This window comes from Talpa occidentalis, unplaced genomic scaffold (genome assembly GCF_014898055.3).
Source record: "Talpa occidentalis isolate TD23 unplaced genomic scaffold, MPIMG_talOcc4v2.1 talOcc4.2, whole genome shotgun sequence".
NCBI classification, from domain to species: Eukaryota; Metazoa; Chordata; class Mammalia; order Eulipotyphla; family Talpidae; genus Talpa; species Talpa occidentalis.
The window spans coordinates 146,425,365-146,435,596 of NW_023602073.1; positions in this window are offsets into that span (position 1 = coordinate 146,425,365).

The following is a 10,232-nucleotide window of genomic DNA, read 5'->3' on the forward strand; positions in this document are numbered from 1 at the left end:
GAGTCTTGCACAATACTGACTAAATTAAAGCACGATGTTTCTTTCCTAAAGTAAGAAAGGATTATTAATAATGAATCAGGAAATAGACTTCTGGACAGTCCAGGTTTTCAAGATAAAGTTCCCTTTACTTGACTGTGCTTGGAGCACTTTGGATTTACATCTTAGCACATGAACAACTTTAGGCCTCCTCCCAACAGATCACAGGTGTAATTGCTTCGCAGAGGTTTCCAGAGTCTGTCACCTCCTGTTATAGGAGATTCCACCAGTGGAATATGATGTGACAAGCAGAGCCATCTGTGAAACATCTTTGAGGAAAATTCATACTCCATCCTTAAGTGCCAAGAGGGAAACACACATTTCATATGAAGGAAGATGTAAAGAAACAATAATAATTTTATGCATGGTATCATTATCACTGTTGCACATACATGCACATATGCATGTATGCAGACATGTAATCATATATTCATGTGTGTATATCTATATACACATGTATACACACAAACTCACATGTATGTGTATATGTATATGTGTATGTGTATGTATATACACACTGCTAAGCATTCTTCTCACCATCAAATATCCCTCTGGAAATACCATCTACAGGCATGGTTTCTGTATCACCTGTAGTAGATGGCTTGTAGGTATATATCTAGTGCCTATACAGGTCTGACCTCTAACTCTGTCTATTTGATACCTTCTCAAATTATCAACTTACTCCCTGTTCCCTTGAGCAAGGTAATATTAAGGGGTAATATTAAGGGGAGCCCTGGTCCTCTTCAAGTATTTTCTCTCTCACCTCGATCCATCAAACTGTCTAAAACAGAAACCTAAGGTATTCTTTTACCTTTCTTTTCCTTTACCCTTCACATCACACCTATCACCATGCTCTGTGTATTTTATCATGTACTTTTCTGGCTTATCACATCATCTCCATCTTCGTTAGCCCCATTATAGTCCAAGCTTCATAGGATTCCAAATAAGATGCTTCCCATTGCAACAGATCAAAACAGAAGGAAAGTTAGCAATATAAGGTAGAAGTTACTCCACATTCTAAAGACTCCAGGAACAGGTTGAGTCCAAAGAGCTCTTGGGGGTTTATTAAGCAGCATTGACACTAGGGATCCTACGTCTCCCTCCAGTCTATAGCAGCAGATGGTGATGAGGAGGAAGAAGATTCCAGGAGGACAGTAAAAATTATAACTAGAGGAGGGTTCTGTAGTTTATCAAACAGTGATAACTCACCAACACCATTCACAACCCCAGGTCCGGTGAAAAGATTGGAAGATTGTGTCACAAGATACTACCTGTGACTATCTGAATGAAGAAAAAAAAGGAATTAGAGATGTCAGTTTAGAGATGCACCTAAGAGAGAGTCTGATTCCCACATTTGTTTGAGTGAGGATGAGTAAGTGGCCTGTAGGTCCAGTAAACACCATGGAGGTTGCTTGGATAAAGTCACCTAACTGCAACTTACACATGACTGGCTACTGGGCAAAACAAAAAGTTGTGTGTGGAACTTAAGAGGTAGAGAGAGTAGGATCAGTGGTGTCTCTAGGCAGTGAGGAGGCCCTCAAATGTTGTGTAAAAAACTAACATGTGTGTTCCTTCAAGAAGAGTAGTATATAGAAGTCTACCCAAAGGGGTTTCTTAAGTCCATTGAAATTCATCAGGAAGACGATAATCGTCAAGAGAAGATAACACCATCATCAGCTAGATGAAAAGACATTTGTTCCCTTTTCTTTTAATCTCTCCTGCAGATTCTCAATGTGCCAAAGGAAAAAGGGTTAGCAGAAATGAGTGAAAGTTCAAAAGCACAGAGAACATCCTGGCATCATGGGAAAATTCTTTAGGCAAAGTCTGGAAGGTGTAAGAGGAAAGAAGGAAGCGAGTATGAAAGCAACACAAGACTGAAGTTTGTTTGTTTGTTTGTTTGTTTGTTTTTAAAGAAATTGCTTCACATCTGAGTTTTTTTTAAGATTTATTCATTTTTATACAAGAACTGGGGTACAGGTCAGAGGTGTGGGAGGGTAAGAGAATTCACCAGAGACAGAGCAGGGAGCAGAACAGACAGATGGACCAAAAGCACTGCTGAGGAGAGCAGCGGGGAGACAGGAGAGGTCTGACGCACCATGTGGGTATCTCCCTGGCTGGCCAGGAATTGAACCCATGTGGCAGAGGATGCAGACTATGGAGCGCTATGGAGCTGTCTGCAGCCTCTGCCACATGGGTTCAATTCCCACTGCACCACCGGGGAGGCCCAAGACTGAAGTTTTATATGGACCCAACATGAAGGAACAAGTAACTGAAAGTGTCTGACATTGTGGGCCTGTTCCGATGTCACTAAGGAATAGAAAAACAAGCTCTGACAGAGCTTATTTGACGAACAAAAGGAGAGAAGATAAAAGTTTTATGTGTCATTTTTATGTTTAATGAAGCATAGATCTTTTAATAAACTAGATAGCAAAGTTACCAATGTCTTTCAACAAGATCGCTTTGCTAAATCACAGGCAGGCTTAGCAGCAGCCATGATAACTCCCTCAACTGTGATTTTGCAAAAAAAATTTAGATTTGTCACACTCCCACATCTAATTTAAACCCATCCATTTTCACGCCCATTATTATTAAGACCAAGATAAGATGTTTTAACTACAACTCTGAAGACCTATACCATCTGGATCCCAATTAAGATCCCAGCATCATGTTGTTCCATGTTCTATTATTTACTCAAGTCTTCTTCCATTGCCTTCTACTTGCCATGTTCACTCATGCCACAGGATCTTTGCACATGTTCTTCATGAATTAGTCCCATGTTGTACCCAATTAATTCCTAATCTTCCCTGAGATAACAGCTGAAACATTATTTCCCCAGTCATTCTTTTCTGTCTCTGCTAACAAGGTTATATTCCATGATTAAAATGCTCATACTGCAGGCAACTTCTGGTATTCGTAGGAAATGAATTTTTATATTATTTGCATGATTATTTGATTATGTTTCTCTCTGTGCTCATCCTTCCTACAAATACCCAACATCTTGCCCAGCAATGACAGAGGCCACACCTGTTAATACTCATTTTTGTATCCCTACTACTTTAGTATAAAATATATTGGACACATAGTATAAAATAAATCAATGTTTGATAAATTAATGGATTATAAACTCATTTATTGTGGGCATAAAAACAATAACTACTAAATTTAAAATCCTGAAACTCATCAGTAGCTTTTCTCTTAACTAACCTGGCTGAATGTTATTGAATATGCCAGTGATTGTTAATATTTTATTCAGTTGATCAAAGTTCATAATAACTAGAAAAGTTGACATTGTAAAGAAAGATAAAAGTAAGATCTCAAGTATTAAGCCTATGATCCATGAGCCCCAGCTAACGAGATGCTGAGCCCCCTTAGGGCAGATCCAGGAAGCACTTGGATAAATCCACAAGTGAATAAAAGGCAAAGAAAACAAAAACGTGTGGATCCACTGTCAGAGGGTACCTCCCATTACAGAATGGAAGGAAATTATGCCAGCGAAAGCACTACAACAGTGGGCATATAGAGAGTTCCCTACAAATGCTAGAGAATTACTATCATTATTATATATGCATAACATTTTCGTTTGCCAATAAAATAAAATGTGCGAAATTCAGTTGCAACTGCTCTCATGAATAATGTTTCAGTCTTACTATTTTTAAAATGTTCAAAAATGCACAGGAATTTTAAGAATTGTATTTACCTCTGAGATAGGAAAACATCATTTATATGTAATCTTAATATTTCTCATTCGTGATTTTGTACCACAATTAAGATAAATTTCCTTTGTATTATTCTATGTATGATGTACAATCAAGCTTGCTCCTTTCAAAATATTACAAAATATTATTGCTTTAAGCAATACCTAGGGAATCAGGAAAGTGTGGGAAAATGAAAATCAAGTGGCAATATAATGGAAGTCAGGATTTCAAATTATTGTCAATCAAAAATATAGAGATTTCCTATATATTTTATATTATATATTGACCAACCTAATTTTCTTATATTTTAATAGCTGACTTATCAAAAGGTCCTTTTTCTTATATATCTTCCATTTTTACTTCTATTTTCCTTACTTTTTAAGGACTTAAAAGCACCTTATTTTCCTGAATTCAGACAGCATTTTACTGGTTTGCCTCATTTGATATTCAATCTGGACGCAGCTGGATCTTGCAGACAGACAACAGTGAAACTTCTCAGCACCATGCAACCCAGAGGAATCTATTCAGATTTCTCCAGAATTGTGGCTTGACAGAAATTTCTATGACCTAGCAGGATTTTTGTGTTTCTGATACTAAAACAATGTCAGTTCTGGATAAGGTTATTCTTAGTGTGAAATTGGCTGCTCACCTCTAGGAATACCATTTGAAAAATAACCAAATGTTTGAAAGGTTATTCTTAGAGTGTTTAAATAATTTCCAAAGGATTGTTTCAGGAGAAATTTTTTCTTTCTAGAAAGAACTTCATTTTTTTTTCCAACCAAAAATGTCATCCTCAATCTACAAAATAGATCATAAACTAAGACATTAAAGTAAAAACCAAACCTTATATGTACATCAAAGATTCAATCTCTGCCAAAGAATGACAAGCCTTGAAAAGAAAAAAAGGAAGCACTCTTTGGGAAATAAGTGCTCTAATCCTTCTACTAGAAACTCTTTGATTTAAACATGTAGTCTGAACACTGTAGGCCCAGGACTACCATAAAATTGAAAACATATTTAAGGCAAAAGTTGCTAAAAGACATATTTATACAGTCCTCTATTTAATCCAAAAAGAATAGGCACAATTTTATTTTAAATATTGACTATCATCACAGAAACTCTGGCAGTGTTAAAGATTTTCATTAACTTTTGTTGAGATTAACATGGTTAATAATTATGATTTAGTTTAAACAAAAATGGTTGATTGGTTCTCAGTTTTTTCTGGAACTTCCAGCATAAGCAATAGTCCAAACTGACTAGCCCATGTTACTATTCATGATTCTCCTTTTTCACTGTATCAGTATCATTCATGAAAAGAATGATACTGTGGTTACTACTGTGAAAAGTCATTAGACCATAATGCAAAACAAAACAAAACAAAAAGGCAACAAACCCCATGATAAAATAGTGTGCTTACTTTCTGCAGGTGAAGGCTGGAAATCTATCTGAATAATATAGGGGCTGGGATGCAGAGAGTGGGGGATGCGGGAGGTAGAGGTGAGATTTGAGACCCCTGCCTTGCTGGAAGAATACGATTTCATGACTCACCATCAGGAAGCCATGCTTTTCAAATTTCAATAATGGTGATGAGCATGTCCTGAGTCATCCACACTCTTGCCCAGATGTTTCTATGACTAAGAGCTTAATTTTCAACAAGTGCATTCCACAAAACAAACACAAAGCAAAATATATTAATTTATAATGTTTATAAGAATCAACAATGTATCAAATTAACATAATTTCTAAGCCATCTTCTATAAAGATACACAGATTCACTCCACGACATCACTGAAGTCATCCATATTTGTCGCACTAGTGGCTAAAAACTCTAACTTCCAGGAGTTCAGCAGGGACTTTAACTCACCAGCAGCTGGAAAGGACAATGTTATATTTCCCATCACCAGGGTTATATTACCTCTATTCCCAATCCATTTAGGGCTACACAGGATTTTGTCCCCTTCATTCCACAAGAGAGAAAACAGAAAGCATTTTTCTGGTTGGCTGCATGTTTGGAGGATGTGGACATATGCTAGAGCTTTCTGGTCTGCATGGTTTCCCCTTTAAAGGTAACTTGTTTGAGGGTTGGGTTTGATGAGTATGTTTTCACCATTGAGCAGTGTGTTCTAACCAATGAAGGCCAGGTGCAGCAGATTAATTTGAAAAAGGATCCAAAAATTACAGCCCATATCTAATAAGTCATAAACAATTCTTATAAATAGAAATTTAATCATTAAAATACTGCTTGAGAACAGAGACCTGCTTGTTTCTGCAGGGTGGTGTGCAAAGGAACATAAGTTGAGGTAACCTAATCCTTCTGGGAGACTGAGACTTAGAACAAAACAGAAATCACAGTGTCTTGGAATTACGGGCTTCTGAAGTATCAGGCAAGACAAGTCCACATCATTCTGTTTTTGGTGACCGTTTTTGATTAAATCAATTTGTACTGAGATGAAGTTGGTTTGCAACACTCTACATGTTTTAGGGGAACAGGTTCACACCTCTAGGTGTTATCACATCATGCCCACCACCCACAAGGAGTGGCAGACCTCTCCTGTCTCCCCGCTGCTCCCCTCAGCAGTATATTTCAGTCAGTCTTCCTGTTCTGCTCCCCACTCTCTCCGGTGAATCCTCTCACGGACTGCATCTCTTACCTGCACCTCAAGTCTTGTATGCATAAATAAATAAATTTTAAAAAAAGAATTCCCATGGGATTCAGCAATTCCACTTATGGGTATTTACCCAAAGAAAATGCAAACTAATTTGCATATATGGACCTAATACTTACTGCAGAATTATTTACAATAACCGAGACACAGAAATAACCAAAGTGGCTATCAATGGATGCATGGATAAAGAAGCCATAAAAAACAAGGAAATCTTGCAATTTATGACAGACCTTGAGAGTATTGTGCTAAGTGAAATATGACAGTAAAAGAGAAATACCTCACTCTTCTGCAGAACATAATAATTAAATATTATAATTAACACAAATGAACACAAAACAAAACCAGTATGTACAGAGAGCAGAATAGTTGTTGACAGAGGGGAAGGTGGTTGACAGGTGAAAAGAGGTGAAAAGGGGTCATCAGTATGTACAAATTCCTATAAATAATGTCATGAGGATGCAATGAATAGCATGGCAACTGTTCTCAATAATATAGAATTGCATACTGGAAAGTTGCTAAGAGAGTAAGTCTTAAAGGTTCTTAATGCACACATACGTACATATACATGTACACACATACACACATATACACATACACACATACACATAGAAATGTCTAACTTGGATTGTGGTAGATAGTTACTAGAATTATTGTGGTCATCACAATGATACAAATTCCAAATCATTTTGTTGTATACCTGAGAATAAGGTAATGCTATATCAACTTTACCTCAATTAAATGAATTTAATTACATGCCTGTTTATTAAAAATGTAGCTTGTTTTAAGGGACCTTAGGAATGATACCTTGCCCACGTGAATGTGCAAGACACAAAGATATTTGCCTGTCTTTGTACTTAGACCTCTTTCTAAGTCATGCCTGTTTTTACATTCTTATTTTCCTCCAAATGTAAAAGTTGAAATTTATTTTTTAAGAGCTGTTGGACATGACAACACAAGAATTAATTATCATGCTTTAAACATAAGTGAAGTGATTCTTAAAATATGATATGTATATAACTTGGTAATTACCCTATAATTTAAAGCATTAAGTTCTTTACTCTGTGGAGATGTGCAGGTTACCTATTCCCTAAGATAAATTTCCTTCTAAAGAATTTCTTATTTTCATAATTTGTTCTGTATAAATGTATGCATTAATTTGGCATTTCCTTCCTTGATTTCCTACTTTGTCCTCATGTATATAGATGAATAATGGATTGATGATGACTAAATTATATGCAATCATTCAATGAGTATTCAACAAATTTTTCTCACTCCTTAATAGCATTCCATTAAGAGTTCTAACATACGGAGTAATGAAAAGTTTTCTGTTTTCTCTTTTTAAATGGGAGTCACTTAGGAAAAGGATTGCCAGCTTATCTTTAAGTTTTTCCTCTTATCTGTTTCCAACAGTTCACCAACAAAACTCTCCCACTCAGAAGCATTGAAATAGACTTGCTGAAAATGTGAAAGGATACATGTCTGTAATATGAAAACAGGAGTGGGATGCTTCCCTTCCATCTCCTTCTGGAGAATTAAACTGATACTAATACTGAAAAATACACTAATCCTAAAAAGGAGAAAGAGCCTCCCAAAACACACACTCACCCGTCAATTTAGTAACAGGACAAGAATCCTTGAACAGTCATAATTTTGAAAAGGGGGGAAAATGACTTTTAATCACCGAGACGATAGTTTAAAAAGAAAAATTATAAGTAGATTGGCAATATTCTTTTCCCACAAGATCCTAAAAAAGTCCTTCACTACAAATTCATGTCATGGTGGGAAGTCATGAACAGAAATCACCAAAAAAAAAAAAAATTAGGCAGAAATAAATGGCTTAAAAATAAATAAATAAACTGGCAAGCATAGCACTGTTGACTCAACTAGATTTGTTTCTACCAACGAGGACAAAATATATCTTAGTGATGTGTAAACTTTCGAGTCCCTGGATAGCACGTACAGGCTTCTTAACAGTAAAAACAAACAACAAAAATATAAACAGAGTAATATTTGCCTTTGCTCCTGAAAGAAATGGGTAAGTTGTATTTAAATCAGGAAGACTTAACACACAACGTGGAGTGTTGGAACAAACACTGCCGTCCCCCATCCTAGGGGTTGGCAAGGTCTGAGTGCACTAACCTTGCCCAAGAGAACCAATGCTCCTAGCCAACCCCTCGAGCTCGGAAAGGGTGCATCACTCAGGAAGCTCCAACTCAATTTTTCTTAGTGTGACCACAATCTCCAGTGCAAATGCTGTGGAGCAAAGACAGGAAACTGAAGCAAGACCTCTTTCCTCATACCCTGCCTCTTGGTTGCAAGGCTGGCATTTAAGTGATAAGGGGTTTCTGCTCTCAGCTAAGTGAGGTGGATATATGAGAACATCTAAGGGATAAGCTGGACACACACACACACACACACACACACACGCTTCAAGAGCATGTCTGAGAAAGAGTGGCTGAGAGAAGCAGTCAGTTCACTGCCACGACAACATTCTTTAGCACAAAGAATGCATGGATTCTTTGTTTGCTCAATCATAGCATAAGGCCTGCAGTTTCATTTGCTGTAAATAAAATTGGGGGGAGGAGAAATGATGTTTTTAAGTTTCATCACACACAACGATTGAGTCATCACAACTGTTTAAGTGTCATCACACACAACTATCCTCTCTTGATAAATTGGCATAGATATCTTGAACAGGAACGAACCTAAATGTATTTCAGGAAGGTACAACAGGACGTGGTAATGAGTGTGCTAAAACTACACAATTTTATATTTCATAGAAATATTCCTGTACCTAATATTCAAGGATTTTTTACATCCATTTTCTTCAGCTTGCAAGAAAGAACAACCTCCCCTATATTATGTAAGTGAAAAAGGTGTAGACCCTTTGACCCCATAGCACAGGAAATTTGATCCTTTCTTTAGGGAGCCACAGTCTTACTGGAACTCGAAAGAAATATCATGGTTGCCGTTGTGGTCAGTTTTTAGCTTTATCACAGCTCCAGGTTTCTCAATTCTTCACCAGGTATCTTAGTTTTTCCCTGAACTCTTGTATCTCAATTGAGTATCAACAGCTCTCAACACTTTAGTGATAGTCAAAAATAAAGCCGTGCTATTTAACAAAACTTTATTAATCGGATTCTCTAGCAAAGTCAGTGATCCCAACCTCAAGAGCAGACTGACCAAAGAGACACTAAAACATAATAATTGTTCAAAATTGATTTTATTGTTGTGCTTCCTCAGCCTTCTCCTGGATCTGTGGCAGAGAATTGTCCGAGACCTCCATCCTTATTGAAGGTTAAATAAACATTAACAATAACATCAAGCCTACAAAAATCACCAGGACTCCCTACATAGGTGACATCATATTGATCGGACCCTGTGAGTTGAGTCTAGCAGACATTCTCAATATGTTAGTAAGAAACACACATGTCAGAGGGTAGATGATCAAGTCCCAGAACCTGCAGGCAGCTGCCACCAGAGCACATTTCAAGGTCTCCAGTATTTGCGATATTCCTGTCAGGCCACAAATAATATACACCCCTTGCTTTATCTTGTACCTCCTATGACTGAGAGTCATCCCACTGGGTGGCCTCTCGGACACACACCACCCTTAGGTAACTTGCTTTTTTGCATTCACCAAGGAAGCTGCAGGTTGACTGTTTTGAGTGAGTTCAATACAGGCATCTCTACAACTGGATTCATCTGGTTCAAACTTCAGTGACATGTTAACTGGTCTTTATGAGTGATCTCCACTACTCTGTTATGCCATGACAAATCACCCCAGGTCATAATTACTTCATATCACAACCAGCCTCGATTTAGCTCACAAGTA